Source organism: Talpa occidentalis, unplaced genomic scaffold (genome assembly GCF_014898055.3).
Source record: "Talpa occidentalis isolate TD23 unplaced genomic scaffold, MPIMG_talOcc4v2.1 talOcc4.11, whole genome shotgun sequence".
Classification (NCBI taxonomy): domain Eukaryota; kingdom Metazoa; phylum Chordata; class Mammalia; order Eulipotyphla; family Talpidae; genus Talpa; species Talpa occidentalis.
The window spans coordinates 73,830,212-73,846,800 of record NW_023601104.1 but is presented as its reverse complement, the minus strand read 5'-3'; the positions used below and the strand labels follow the sequence as shown (position 1 = coordinate 73,846,800).

The 16,589-nt window shown below is 38.1% G+C and overlaps 1 protein-coding gene across 4 annotated transcripts in view; it reads right to left on the bottom strand.

Annotated features, from left to right (window-relative positions):
- Nucleotides 1-16,589, bottom strand: part of PALS1 (protein associated with LIN7 1, MAGUK p55 family member) — an 86,551-nt gene that overhangs the window by 61,339 nt on the left and 8,623 nt on the right. The gene's annotated exons all lie outside the window — the stretch shown is intronic.

Sequence of the window (16,589 nt, the reverse complement as noted above, 5' to 3'; positions counted from 1 at the left end):
TCTGTTTTATCTGATATAAGTATAGCTGTTCCTGCTTTCTTTTTTGGTCCATTTGCTTGTAGGATTGTTTTCCATCCTTAACTTTGAGTCTATTTTTATCTTTTGTAGCTAAATTGTTCGTGGAGACAGTAAAAGGTTGGGTTTGTTCTTAATCCAGGCTGCAACTCTGTGTCTTTTTATTGAAGAGTTTAGTCCATTTACATTTAGAGTTAATATTGATATGTTAGCATCTGTATTTGCCATTGTGTTTGCCTTTCCTTTGATTTTATTTATTTATTCCTTTAATAACTTTTTTTTTTTGGCCTTCTTTCATTGTTATTCATCCCTCTGAGGTTTCTGGCTTTAGGATTCCTTGTAGTATTTTTTGGAGTGGGGGTTTAGTCGTAATGAAATTCCAGAGTTTCTGTTTGTCTGGGAAGGTCCTTATTCTTTCTTCATAGAGGAAGGAGAGCTTTGCGGGATAGAGTATTCTTGGTTGGCATCTGTTTTCTTGGAGTCTGTTGAGTATGTCCCTCCACTCTCTCCTTGCCCTCAGTGTTTCTTCAGAGAAGTCTGATGTCAGCCTGATTGGTTTTCCTTTGAATGTTATCTGTTTCTTCCCTCTTGTCAGCTTCATTATTTTTTCCTTGTCCTGGATTCTTGGGAGCTTTACTATTATGTGTCTTGCTGTATTTTTCCTTTCGTCGTGGAGTTTGGTGTTCTTCTTGCTTCTTGTATATCAATTTTCAGCTCCTTCTTCACACTTGGGAAGTTCTCTTCAATTATCTCTTTGAATATTTTCTCTGTTCCTACAACTCTCTCCTCTCCTTCTGGTATTCCTATAACTCTTATATTTCCTTTCCTCATGGAGTCAGATAGTTCCCGAAGTCTTTCTTTGGTCTTTTTCTTTCGTACTTCTCTTTCCTTTTCTGTTTTGGTTCTTTTTATTTCTGTGTCTTCAAGAGTACTTATTCGTTCTTCCATTTCATCTATTCTGCTTTCATTGCTTTTCCCAGAGTTCTTTAGTTCCTCCATTAATTCTTTGATCTCCTGCGTTTCTTTGCTTCCCCTTTAGGGACTCAATTTCATTCTTCTGATCGTTGATTATTTTTCTCATATCATTGTTTTTAAGGAGAGAAATTAATGGGACAGTACTAAAGCCTTGAAATAAACCTTCACATTTACAACTAATTGATTTTCAACAAGAGTATCAAGACATATTAATGATAAATTCTTCAATAAATACTAGGAAATTATTTTTTTATTTTTTCATTTTATATTTGTTACATCATATTTCATTTTTGCACAATGTATGCATTTTCTTTTTTCTTTTTTTTTTTTTTTTAAAGATTTATTTATTTATACAAGCACTGGGTACAGTCAGAAGCGCGGGAGGGTGAGAGAATTCACCAGAGAGAGGGTGGGGAGCAGAGCAGGCAGAAGGACCGAAGCACACTGCTGAGGGGAGCAGCCGGCGGCAGGAGAGGTCTCAACCGCTGCGCCACCGGGGAGGCCCAATGTATGCATTTTCATCTTGCTTATAGTCCCCATACAATTCCCATCCCCTTGTTTTGATCCTACTCCCTCCTCCGCTCCCCCCCGCCATTGTGTCTCTGGTTTATAGTTGCTTTGTTGATTTTGATTTTTACTTTATTATAATTAGTCTTTTTCCTGGTCCCTTATTTAGGTTTTCTAAATTCCTGCTATGAGTGAGACCATCCGGTATTTTTCTTTTTCTTTCTGGCTTATTTCGCTGAGCATGATCCCTTCCAGCTCTATCCAGGTTCTGCAAATGGCATGAGTTTATCTTTTCTGATTGCTGAGTAGTATTCCATTGTGTATATGTACCACATCTTCTTGATCCAGTCATCTATTTTTGGACATTTGGGTTGTTTCCATAGCTTACCTATTGTAAATAGTGCCGCTATAAACACAAGGGTGCAGGTGCCCTTTGAATTAATGTTTGTGTCCTTTGGGTAAATACCTAGGAGTGGAATTGCTGGATCATATGGAAGCTCCATCTTTAGTAGGTTAAGGAATCGCCACACTACTCTCCATAGTGGTTGGACCAGTTTGCACTCCCACCAGCAGTGCAGGAGTTTTCTCCACATCCTCACCAACATTTGTTGTTGCTAGTTTTTTTAATATGTGCCATTCTCATGGTGTGAGATGGTATCTCATGGTAGTTTTGATTTGCATTTCCCTGATTACAAGTGATGTCGAACATTTTTTAATATGCCTATTGGCCATTTGCATTTCCTCTTTGGAGTAGCTTCTTTTTAGCTCTTTTGCCCATTTTTTGACTGGATTATTTATTTTGTTTTTGAGTCATCAGCTCTTTGTAGATTTTTGTGATCAGTCCTTTATCATTAGTGTTGTGTGTAAAAATTTTCTCCCAATCCATGGGGTGTCTCTTTGTTTTGGTTACTGTCTCTCTTGCTGTACAGAAGCTCTTTAATTTGATGTAGTCCCAGCTGTTTATCTGTCTTCACTATCACTGCTTTGGGTGATGTGTCTTTAAAGATGTTACTGAGGTATATGTCATGTAGTGTTTCACCTATATTTCCTTCTATATATTTTATGGTTTTAGGTCTTCTATGTCTAGTTCTTTAATCCATTTTGAGTTGGTTTTTGTGCATGGTGTGAGGTAGTAGTCAAGCTTCATTCTTTTGCATGTAGCAACCCAGTTTCCCAGCACCATTTATTGAATAAACTTTCATTGCTCTATTGCATATTCTTTGCTCCTTTGTCAAAGATTAGTTGACTGTAAATCTGGGTTTATTTCTGGATTTTCTATTCAGTTTCATTGGTCAGTGTCTGTTCTTGTTCCAATACCAAGCAGTTTTGATGATTATGGCTTTGTAGTATAGTCTGAAGTCTGAGAGTGGTGAGGATGTGGAAAAAACGCTCCTGCACTGCTGGTGGGAGTGCAAACTTGTCCATTCCCCCCTTTTTTTTTTTCAGGGGAGCTTTGGCTATTTGGGGTTTTTGGTGGCGCCACATGAATTTCATGGATATTTGTTCTATTCCTTTGAAAAATGTCACTGAAATTTTTACTGGAATAGCATTGAATCTGTAAATTGCTTTTGGTAGGATGGCCATTTTGATAATGTTGTGACCATCTGGGTCTCTTTTTACCTTTTTGAGTTTGAAATGTGTTTTATCTGATATAAGCATAGCTGTTCCTGCCTTCTTTTTTGGTCCATATGCTTGTAGGATTGTTTTCCATCCTTTTACTTTCCGTCTATTTTTATCTTTTGTAGTTAAATTTTTTCCTGGAGACAGCAAAAGGTTGGGTTTTGTTTCTTAATCCAGCCTGCGACTCTGTGTCTTTTTATTGAAGAGTTCAGTCCATTTACATTTAGAGTTAATACTGATATGCTAGCATCTGTATTTGCCATTTTGTTTGTCTTTTCTCTGTTTTTATTTTTTTAATTTTTTTTTTTTTTTGGTCTTTTTCGTTCTTATTCACCCCTCTGTTAGTTCTGGCTTTAGGACTCCTTGTAGTATTTTTTGGAGTGGGGGTTTAGTCATAATGAAATTCCAGAGTTTCTGTTTGCATGGGATGGTCCTTATTCTTTCTTCATTGAGGAAGGAAAGCTTTGCAGGATAGAGTATTCTTGGTTGGCATCTGTTGTCTTGGAGCTTGTTGACTATGCCCTCCACTCTCTCCTGAGAGAGAGCCTGATTGGTTTTCTTTTGTATGTTATCTGTTTCTTCCCTCTGTCAGAGTCATTATTTTTTCCTTGTCTTGGATTCTGGGAGTTTTACTATTATGTGTCTTGCTGTATTTTTCCTTTCATTGTGGAAGTTTGGTGGTGTGCTTGCTTCTTGTATGTCTATTTTCAGCTCCTTCTTCATGTTTGGGAAGTTCTCTTCAATTATTTCTTTGAATATTTTCTCTGTTCCAATGTCTCTCTCCTCTCCTTCTGGGATTCCTATAACTCTTATATTCCTTTCCTCATGGAGTCAGATAGTTCCTGAAGTCTTTCTTCACTCTTTTTCCTTCATACTTCTCTTTCCTGTTCTGTTTTAGTTCTTTTTATTTCTGCGTCTTTGAGAGTACTTATTCATTCATTTCATCTATTCTGATTTCATTGCTTTTCCCAGAGTTCTTTAGCTCCTCCATTAATCCTTTGATCTCCTGCATTTCTTTTTCTTTTTTTTTTTTAAGAGGCATGTATTATTTATTTATTTAATTTGTTTGTTTATACAAGCACTGGGTACAGTCAGAAGCGGGGGAGGGTGAGAGAATTCACCAGAGCCAGAGCGGGGAGCAGAGCAGGCAGAAGGACCGAAGTACACTGCTGAGGGGAGCAGCGGGCGGCAGGAGAGGTCTGCCTGCCATGTGGGACCCTCCTCAGGTGGCCAGGGAGCAGCTGGGGATCGAACTGGTGCCGCTGAGGCCGCGGGCAGCTTCACAACCCAGCGCTCAACCGCTGCGCCACAGGGGAGGCCCACTCTCCTGCATTTCTTTCACTTCCCTCTTTAGGACTCAGTTTCATTCTTCTGGTCATTATTTTTCCCATATCGTTGATTATTTTTCCCTTATCATTTTTGACTTCTTTCAGTTTTTTAATCATGGTGACTTTAAATTCTCTAGCAGGAAGACTCATAAGTTCCTCTTAGTCACTGTTAGTGCAGTCTGGTGTTTGACTGTCTTTTTGTGATGTGTCTTTTTCCTGGGTACATATTTGGTTGCTTATAATTTTTCTTCTCCCTGCTGCTTGTTTTCTAATTTGTCCTTTGCGTTGGGACACTGCGTGGCTGGTACTGGCCAGCATCTCTCTAGTGTGCTCTTTCTGGGATGTCTGAAACTGGTCCAATTAAGTCTAATACTGTTATGCCAGAAGTCCAGTAAGGCAGTGGTACTATGGATATGTTTACGGTCGCTATCCCAGAAAATCTCCTCCTTCTGTATTTGTTTAATTCCAGAGGTGGGTCTTGAGGTCCCACAGACTGCCCTGGCAGTGGCTGGATCGCCTGCTGGGCTCCAAATCACTGGATACCCCTCTGGGTTCCGACTCTCTGCCAGGCAGGGCCTGGCTTGTAGGGGCTTTTCAGCTCACCTCTGGCTGTGGAGACAGCCCTTTCCCAGTACCACACAGTCTAGGTAGGTTCCAGAAACAGAGATCCCTGTTTTAAAAATGGCAAGTCACGGGCCTCCCCTGGTGGCACAGTGGTTGAACACTAGACTGAGAAGCTGCCCAGCAGTGCTGGTTGGATTCCCGGCCACCAGCGAGGGTCCCACATGGCACACAGACCTCTCCTGCTGTGCCCGCTGCTCCTCTCAGCAGTGTATTTCGTCAGTCTGCCTGTTCTATTCCCCGCTCTGGCTCTGGTGAATTCTCTCACCCTCCCGCACTTCTGACTGTACCCAGTGCTTAAATAAACAAATAAATCTTTAAAAAAATAAAATAAAATAAAATAAAATGACGAGGCAGGAGGGCACTTCTCTGTGCCCACGGTCTGCCTGGCAGTGGCTGGATCCCCCTCTGGGCTCTGAATGGCAGCCAGACAGGGCCTGGCTTGCGGGGGCTTTTTGGCTCACCTCTGGCTCTGGGGACAGCCCTTTCTCAGTTCCACACAGTCTCTGTGGATTCCAGATGCCGATATTCCTGCTCTAAAATCAATACTGGGATAATAGATATTCATATGCAAAGGAGTAAGGTTGGGCACTTCCTTCATAACAAATACAAAAATTTCCTCAAAATTAGCTAAAACTTTAAAACTCATAGAAGAAAACAGACATGTATAACCATGGACTAGCCAATAGTTTCTTAAAACATGACATCAAAAGGAAAACAGATGAGGTATTAAAATTAAGAAATACTGTGCCTCAAAGGACATCATCAAAAAAGTAAAAAAGATAACCCACAAAATGGGAGAAAACTTATGCAAATCACATATCTGTTGGGGGTCTTGTATGTAGAATATAAAATAATTGCCTACAATTCTATAATAAAAATACAATAATTTCATTTTAAAACAGAAGAGGGCCTCAATAGTTCTCAAAAGATATTTAAATGATCAATAAGTACATGAAAAGGTATTCAACATATTAGCCACCAAAGAAATGCAAATTGAAACCACAATATATACTACTTTATAATTATTTTCAATATTTTTAAATTATTTTTTGCATAGAAGAACTGAGGTGTAAGACAGAGGTGTAGGGGTAGGGGGCTGAGAGGATTCACCAGAGACAGAGTGGGGAGCAGAACAGGCAGATTTACTGAAATAAACTGCTAAGGGGGAGCAGCGGGCAAGGCAGTAGAGGTCTGCTGCACCATATGTAGGTTAGTCCCTGGTTGGGGATTGAACTTAGGCCACAGTGGTGATAATGCTGAGACTTAACACTAGGCCACCAGGGAGGCCCCATGTACACTACTTCACATTTATGAAGATGATTAGAATTCAAATTACAAGTACTAAAGAGGTGAGGAGAAACTGGAATCCTCATAGATTGCTGTTGGTGATGTTAAAGGATGCAGTCATTGGAAACAGTCTAGAAATTCCTCAATAGACCAAACATGGAATTAGCCCTATGCCTTAGTAATTATCCACTTCTAGGTATACACCCAAGAGAAATTAAAAGATAAGTCAATAAAAAAACACCTGCACAGGGCCTCCCGGTGGCGCAGCGGTTGAGCGCTGGGTTGCGAAGCTGCCCACAGCCTCTGCAGCGCTGGTTCGATTCCCGGCTGCTCCCTGGCCACCAGAAGAGGGTCTCACATGGCACACAGACCTCTCCTGCCGCTCGCTGCTCCCCTCAGCAGTGTACTTCGGTCCTACTGCTACTCTGCTCCCTGCTCTGGCTCTCGTGAATTCTTTCACCCTCCCGCACTTCTGACTGTACCCAGTGCTTGTATAAATAAATAAAATAAATCTAAAAAAACAAACAAACAAAAAAACACCTGCACAAAAGAGTGCAGCAGCATTATTCATAATAACCAAAAAGTAGGTAAAATCCAAATATCCACCAACTGATAGATATATAAAGTGTATATATCCATAATGAAATATAAGGCAATAAAAAATAAATGAAATACTGATACATGCTACAATATAGATGAACCTTTATAACAGAAGTGAAAGAAGCCAGTCACTAATCCCATTAATGAAATTTCCAGAAAGGCAAATCTATAGACACAGAAAGTAGATCAGTAGTTGTCAAGGGCTAGAAATGGGAGAGTGGAGGAATTATGGCTAAGGAATGCAGGTTTCTTTGGGGGAATGATGAAAATGTACTCAAATTGTGATGATGACAGTACAACTATGAATACAATGAAATACTGGGTCTACCTGGTGGCCTAGAGGTTAAGACTCAGAACTACCACCCCAGCAGCCCACTGAGAGGGCCTGAGTTTGATTCCTGGCTAGGGAGATAACCCACATGGCACAGCAGACCTCTACTTCCTCACCCGCTGCTCCCCTTAGCAGTGTTTTTCAGTAGATCTGCCTGTTCTGCTCCCCACTGTCTCTGGTGAATCCTCTCACCCCTGTACCTCTAGCCCTCAGTTCTCTGCAAAATAATAAAAAAAATCTTACAATAAAGGAAAAAATTTTTTTTTAAAAGTGAAATATCATTACAAACACAATAAATGAACTAAAGTTAAAAAGACTAACAATACTAAGCACTAGAAACAATGTGGAGAAACTAAAACCCTTATACAATGCTGGTGAGAATTTAAAGTTAGTTTGACAATTTTTTAAAAAAGCTAATCATACACTGACCATATAACTGAGAAATTCCACACTTGAGAACTAAAAATTTTATTCGTAAAAATCACAGATTTCAATTGAATAGTCATAAAAAACCCAATTAAGAATAGCTTAAAATTGGGCACAACCCAAATCCAGCTGATGAATAAAATATGAAATGCTATTCAGTAATAAAAAATGTATTGATACATGTAACAGCATGGATGCCTCAAAAACAATGCCATAAGGCATAAAGTACACATTGTACGATCTTATTTATACGAAATTTCTAGAAAGGGCAACATTAGAGCTGTTAGAGAAGGCAATAGGGTGGTTTCCTAGATTTGGGGATGGGTACAGAGACTAGCAAAAAAAGGAAAAAAAGGAATTTTTTAGGTGATGGAAGTGTAACAAAAGATTTCAATGATGTCTACACAATGATAAAAATTTACTGAAACTCAAGCAGTATATGCATGAACTTTACAGAATGTAAATTATACCTCAATAAAGTCAATAAAGTCACTGTGAAATTCATCAAATTGAACACTCAAAATTAGTGAGTTTTGAGCTGATTTTAAAAGAATAAAATTTTCAAATTATACACTTAAAATTGTACCTATTACACATAAATTATATCTCAACAAAACCAAATTCTTAAAAAGACCACTGTGTAGTACATAAACAATATACTGATATCACACACAAAAAACCTATTTAACTCAATAAGTGTTAAACTCAAGACCACATAAGTCAGTTTCCAACAATGAATGGGCCACACATCACCTTTACAGAGAAGGAACTTAGCTATAAATAAAACTAAGCAAACACCAGTCAAAAGTGAAACATACTTGATACTTGATATAAAAGTGAAAAATACTTGGTATTTCAAAAATACCACCTCTCACTGACAATGTAACTGGTTACCCCATAGTTCTGATGGAGAAGTACAAAGAGATAAATACTTTCATGCCTGCTGTCACAATATCCCTTCTGCAGCTCATGGAACAAGTATTATTTAAGAAATACATGCCATGGCCTCCCTGGTGGCACAAGGGGTTAATAAGCACAACGCTGTGAAGCTGTCCACAGCCTCTGCTGCATGAGTTCAATTTCCAGCCGGCCGGCCAGGGAGCTACCCACATGGCACAGCAGACCTCTCCTGTCTCGCCTGCTGCTCCCCTCAGCAGTGTATTTCATTCAGTCTGCCTGTTCTGCTCCCCACTCTGTCTCTGGTGAATCCTCTGTCTGTCTGTCTGTCTGTCTGTCTCTCTCTCTCACACACACACACACACACACACATCCCTCTGGCCTGGACCCCAGCTCTTGTATGCATAAATAAATCTTTAAAAAAAAATAAAAGATTTAAAAAGAAATACATGCCAGAGCTGAACAAAGTTAATTGGAAACCTCCTGGAAACCATTCACTTGTCTAGGTGCAATGGAGAACATGCAGGATTCATGGGATGAGGTCACAGCATTAGAGGTTTGGAGGAAGCAGACTCTATCCCTCATGATGATAAGGGACTCAAGACCTAAGAGAAGGAAGTCACTGCAGAGGTGGGGAAAACAGCAAAAAAAGCAGGATTAGAGGTGGAGCCTGAAGATGTAAAACTTGAACAGATGAAGAATTGCACTTATGGATGGATGATCAAGGAAAGTTGTTGAGATGGAATCCACTTCTGGCAAAAATGCTGTGAATGCTCTGATGCTTTCTAATTGGCCTCTCTTGAATAATTTTATTGCCCAAATCTCTGCTACAATCCATTGTATACCATACTGCTAGGAAATGCTTTCTGAGACATTTAATTTTCATGCTGAATAATCCATTGCAGATTGAAGTTTCTCATACAGAAACTTTTATAAACAGTGCAATGTATTTGCTTTGACTATCTAGTCACTTTGACTATCTAGTCTCTGTAAGCTTCCAGCACCCTTTCCAATTTCATACACATGCAACCTCCTCATCCCATGCTCATGCAACACAAAGGGAGGAGGATTCAAAGAAGGCAGCATGATCACAGCAGCAAAGGCTGTGCCATGGTCCTCACTGCAGTGGGTAAGCTCACGAGAGACTCCACCACTCACTGATGTGGGCTCCTGGGAGGCACCATCCCTCAGGCTGAGCTCAGATGAGACACTGCCCCTCAGGTCATGTGAGATCTATCCTGGGTTGACTTTTTAATGGAACATTCTAATGAAACAATAGAGCATTTAAAAAATTCTACCTAGTTTAAGGTTTAGGTTTCAGATAGAAGTACATTTATTTACCCAGATAACTGCATTCCATAGAAGCCATTGTTTTCCTTGTGGCTTTAAAACTGACTATCTTGAAAGTATTGTGCCAGGAAAATTTGTAAAGGGAGGCAAAATTCCTTTAAGTGAAAAATTCTTCAAAGTAAGAGTTCAAACAGGAATAGGAATAACATACATTATCACCTAAAGCCACATAAATCATCTACCCTCAAAGACAGAAAAAGCATGAATTCTGATGTGCAATTCAAGTAGACATCAATGAGGCAATTTCATTAATTAGAACATGCATCTTTCTCAGATGTTAACTTTCAGAGATTTAGCATCTTTGAACCTTTCTGACAAAAACTGCACATAAAACATATCTTTAGAAATTTAGTTTGTAAGATTTCCTATTCTCACCCCATAAGAAGCCATACAATTGCCTTGAGACAAAAGTAAGACAACATGGAAAAAAATAACTAGAAAAATAATGCATTTATAACTTGCTAAATATATATATCCTAAAATATTCATTTACAAAAGCGAATCAAAGATTTACCTCCAAATATCACCTTGATTCTTCACAAACACTGTTGGATTTCAGTGGTTCTCAACAAAGGGAGATTTTGCCTTCCACCCATCTCCACAGGGAGAATTTTGACAATGGCTGAATGTAATTTTTATTGTCACAACCGAGACAAGGAGTGCTATTGGCCATCTACTTGGTAGAGGCTAGGGATGCTGCTAAATACACAAAGGACAGTTCACTACATCAAGGATTATCCAGTCCAAAATGTCAATTATGCCAAAGTTGATAAAAACTGAGTTGAAACAAACACTGGAACATTTACTAAAAGTTGAGGTATTCACTCATTCAATAGTATGTAATAACTCTCTCATGCTCAAAATGAAACTTTAAATAGTCAACTTTCCTTCCTAACCTTAACAGGCATTTTTGCTTATTGTGTTTCAACTCTTTTTCAAGTACTATGGATTTCCAGATAATTAATAAATACCAAGACAGAGATATCCGTAAATAACATCTAACCCATTATTTTTCATTTAGATAAGGATTTCAAGGGTTACCTTGGCAGTGAATGAAAATATAAGTCACTTTTATCCTCGGCTAAAGGGGGAAAAAAAAATGTTCTGCTGATTTAAATATTTAAATAACAAAACAAACTTTGATATAATGGATTCCTCTTGTTTTTCAAATGACAAAGGTCAGTCCAGAAAATACAAGTTACTTGGCTAGGGTTATACAAATACTTAAAGGCAGACATCAATAAACCCATACATTCATTAAGGGAATGATCACCAACACAACAGCAACAGAGTAAGCAGAATAAAAACTACTGCCAAATAAACTATTGATTACAGGGACCTGGTGGGAAAGCAAACACAATTTTAGTAATGTATTCCAACAAACCGTACATTCCCCATCATCAAATGCTTACAAATCTGGCTAGAGGCAAAACACGCATATAAAATAGTTAGATTAAGTGTGGCCCAATCAAGGAAAGACTAAACAACTGTATAGGCAAAAGTTTTTTTTAAAGATTTTATTTATTTATTTATTTATTTATTTATTTATTTATTTATGCATATAGAGCTGGGGTGTAGGCCAGAGGTGGGGGGCAGTGAGAGGATTCACCAGAGACAGAGTGGGGAACAGAACATGCGGATCTACTGAAATACACTGCTGAGGGGAGCAGCAGGTGAGACAGGAGAGATTTGCTGGTCACGTGGGTAGGTAGCTCCTTGGCTGGGGATGGAACTTGTGCTGCAGTGGCTGGCCATAGCTTGATAGCTCTGTCTTTAACCCCTGTGCCACCAGGTAGCTCCCATTGTAACAGGGTGGTCCCCAGGAAAGGGGGAGGTTCCAGGTTCCCTGCCCCACCCAAGGAAGGGTGGAGCTGAGCAGGAAGAGGAGAAGCTGCAGAAGAGACTGAGGAAGGAAGCAGGATGGAGCCAGAAAGAGACCTGGAGGAGGTGCATGGAGCCTAGAGACATGTGAAGAAACTGCGCTTGTCTTTTGGTCGTGGACTGGGTGACACAGATGTGGGTGAGACCCGGGGGGAGGTGACAATGGCAGCTTTTATCTGGATGTTGATTTTGCTCTTTTCCTTCCGGGCTTGTCCGGTTGTTTGTGACCCTTTTCTGTGGGTCCCCACTGGAAGATGTTTTAGACTTGTGGCAGGCTTTGGGGCCTTGCTCTGGGCCGACCCCATATGGATGGAGTTTTACCCACGAGGGGATGGGTAACTTTGGGTGCTTCATTTAGAAACTAGACTCTTTGCCTTACCTGTATTGTTTCCTAGTTTTTATTAAAGTTCCTTCCCATTAAAGTGTCATATGTTTTGTGTTGATGCGGCGGATGGCAGAACCCATTTAGTATAGGCAGGTTTACGGGGTTTGGGCTGCCCCTCTCCCTGTCCTATAACACCATTATAGGTAAAACATTTAATGGTCATAACTAAAATTATTTACTGACTCTCCACATGCTGTGCACAATGCTGGGCACTTAATAGTAAATTCTCACACAATCTTCTACAAGTATTACTGTTATCTCCAGTGACAAATGAGAAGACAGGTTAAAAGAAGCAAACTATTTTGCCCAAAAATCACCTCAGAATAAACATTCAAGAGTTGTAACAGGTACTTTTGTGTATATGGTTCCAGGTCCATTATATTAGAATCCTTGCAACATGTTAGCATGGTATTTTACAGAGGCAAAAACAGAACTATTATTAAAATGGTTTCAGTAAGCAGTGATAGTGGCTAATAGTAGAAATAAAGCAATAGCACTACTTGCCAGCAGAATGCCAAGAATTTCACATCTATTACTTCATTCAATCCTTCCAACTCCTCAAAGTTAGTATCAATTTACACGTATGAAGAGGCTAGGTACTTCCCAAGGTCATAAATCTAAAAGGCAGGGCCAAGATTCACACAAAGTGTGTCTGACTTCAGAATAGAACCTCTTAATTCTTGCATAACTTCTACTCCCATCCAATACTAAAAGAAAGAGAAAGAAAAAAACCTCTATTGATATTTAAGATTAGCAAATCAGTTTTCTGAAAAATACTCTTCTATGATTTTTCTTCACGTATCCATAGAAATTATCTTTTAAACAATGAAATTCTATGAACAACACATTTGTAGATCCAAATACCTACTAGCTTCTTCTTGCTTCTTTATGCCTAAAATTTAACTTTGGCCTTAAATATTTATTCTCAGGGACCCATGAGAATGTATGCTGAATTATCATTTACCATATTCTTTTAAATCTGGATAATACTATTACAGTAGTAACAATAACTGGTACAGTAGTACCTTGCAATATAAAGATGATTTAGGGGAACAAGAAAACTCCATCAAAATTTTTAACCAGATAACTAAGCTCATTATACATATATATATATATTTTTTTTTAAATCAGTAGAAAAATTCTCCATTTGCTTATATCAAACACAAAGCTGAAGGTCTTCAGAGATATTCAAGACCACACACTCAAGATAGGAATTGGTTAAAAGCCAAACAGTATCAAAGATATCAGATGGTTTGTTACTTGAACTGTCCCATTATCACCTTCAACAATTTTGTAATAAAAGATTAAATGCATCCAAAAGGTTAGTAAAGTTTTTGAAAAAGACACTAGGACAAAAGGTAATTTACAACATTTTCAAAATGGCTAGAAATGGATTTTTAAACAGGTTGGATACTTGCAATATGGCCTCTCAGTATAGTGCTTCCAGTCCAGAATATATATAATATGCCTATTTAGAGAACTGATAAGGAACAGAGCCAGTGTAAGAGATAGAAGATAAAGCCAGAGTTGACTCTGAATGCTACACTAAATTGTTTGAATTGCTCCTGCAAGCAACAGGAGACAATGGGTTTCTGAGTTTGTCTGTTTTTTTTAAAATGGTGTTTTAGAAAGTTACACCTACTCTACACTGTAACCAGAGTTGACTAAGAGAAATGTTAAGTAGAGCAGTCAATAGACACAGTGTTTTAATACTTTATGCATGGTAAGATAAAGGAATTAGCAGAAAGAATGACAAAGGATACTTCCAAACAATGGTTATTAGGATGATTTAGCAGGATAAGGAGACCAAGAGCCAAATATAATTTTAAAATTGAACATGACAATGGAACCTGGGAAAATTAATGCACCTTAAAATAGGAAACTTTGTTTCTCTCTCTGGAAGGGAAAGGAGGGTGAAATGTTAATTCTGACTTAGGAATATTGCATTTAATGTGAGAATTTTGGTAGGCTATTAAGTGCTAGACAGGCAAACCAAAGAGGACACGGTAGAAATGAAAATCTGTAAACTATTTACATATTAATACCTTGAAATGTGTAAAACCTTGGAATTTCTATAGTGAATTCAAGCACATTATCTCATTTGATCTCTACAGTTGCCCTGAACGGTAAGCAGGTCAGTTATCTCCTTTTTCAAGAAGAGAGTAGGTTAAGTCACAGAGCTAGAAGAAACGGAACAGGAATTTAAAGACGCAACCCAGATCAGTAAACCTTGTATGGATCTATAATGCCATATTAGTTATATCCCTGTAAAATGAAATAGTGATACACGCTTCCATTTAAAAATAAATTTCACAGTTACATCATCCTATTACCTTTAAGCTATTAGAGAAAATTCATCTTATCTCAACTGACTGTTTCATAAAACGAATTTTAATACAATTGAATATGCTATTAGGTTAGTATACTACAAGCCTAATATAGCACCAGATTGAGATAGCATGGCAACTATTGCTCAGTTTCTAAATACTCAGCCAAGTTAGCAGGAAATCATATGAATTTTACTACTTACACACAAACTGTAAACTACAGGACCCACCAAGTCTCTCATCTTCTGTGGGAAGAGATGTTGCTTTTCCAGCCCCAGTGAAAATAAGAGTTTGCTCTTTGCCAAGCAACAGCTCAGCCAATGAGAGGATGTTATAACTGAACAAATAATCACCCACATATCAAACTCCCAGTTTCCACCAACGAACTCTTTGGTTCCAAAGCCCCTCTGAAATCTATATGCTGGCTCAGGCTTTTGTTTAATAAAAGACATATGTGCACATACCAAACTCTCTTATTGTTATTTTCAAATAAACCCATTTTGTGGTGAAGAAACAGGCTGCTTTTTATTTGAGGGCAACAAATTAATAACTTACAATGATAAACTCTTAAAAGAATCATAGCTATCAAACACATATGGCTATTACTCTGATCTATAGATGCCTATTCTTTGTGTATTCCATATAGACTTTCTCTATTACCTTTAATCTGGGGTGTTAATCATTTAGTCAATTACTTTCCCTGAAACACATGTGTCAGAAGTTTCAGGTCTCTGAAAATGCATCATAAGAGATTTCAACTTATCACCTCAAGTGCTTTATAGCTTACTAGAAAAAAAAATGCTCCAAAGGTCAGAAAATTGGTAGATGATTACCTCTACCTAGATGGCTTCTTAGTATGCAATTTAAAAACTGGCCATTAAGAGCTAGAAGGGATCATGCTCAGCGAAATAAGTCAGAAAGAAAAAGAAAAATACTGGATGGTCTCACTCATTGCAGGAATTTAGAAAACCTAAATAAGAGACCAGGAAAAAGACTAATCAATACAAAGTAATAATCAAAATCAACAAGCAACTATAAACCAGAGACACACAAGGAGGGGAGTGGGAAGAGGAAGAACTAGAGTCAAAATAAGGGGTGGGGGGATACAATTGTATGGGGAATATAACCAAAATGAAAATGCACACATTGTGCAAAGATGAAAAATGATGTAAGAATTATCTAAAATATTCAAAAAAACTAACCATTAAAAAAAGAGAAATAACAGCTTGCCTGATCACTGAAGAAATACCAAATAACCATGTCAGCCCTACCAGAACAAAAACACTATGCAAAATTAACACTATTTGTATCTATTACTATCTATAAATTAGACCAAAGCAGAGATAATAAAGAGTATTTTTAGTACCAGAACTAGGGTTACATGACCAGAATAGGAAAAAAAGATTCTGAAAAGAGATTGATGAGGACACAAATGTCATCAAGTTTAGAAACACTGAACTTTCAGTACTATAGTACTGCGGACAGAGGGGCTGAGCAATGTTCTGATTTTGACCAGTCTTAGTGGGCAGGAAAACATAAGGGATATACTATGCAACAAGAAATGAAAACAAAAGGTCAACCTTGAAAATTATTGTATAACACATCCTATAGTTAAAAGGTTACTACACTACACTTTCAACAACTTAGGTAACCACTTGGTACAAATACTTACATAGTCACTGGCAGAAAAAGATGGTTAGAAACAATTAAAATCTAGTATGGAAATCAGAAAAGTAAAGAAACAAGCAAAATCCCTATATAATTGCAATGCTGTCTAATAAGTGTTGCACTCCAACTGCACAAATATGACAGTAGTTACCTGTAGAAAAGATCATCCTGGAACACTTGTATAAATGGAAAGGAATATAAGCTCCAAGAATATATGAAAGACATCCATTACACAAATGGGGGAAAAATTAAACAAAATATCAATGTAAACATTAACATTTGTAAAATTTAAAAATGCTTTACCTAAATGAGTTTAAGTCACTATAATAAAACTCTGCAAATTATGTTAAGTCTATTTTAAGACGTGT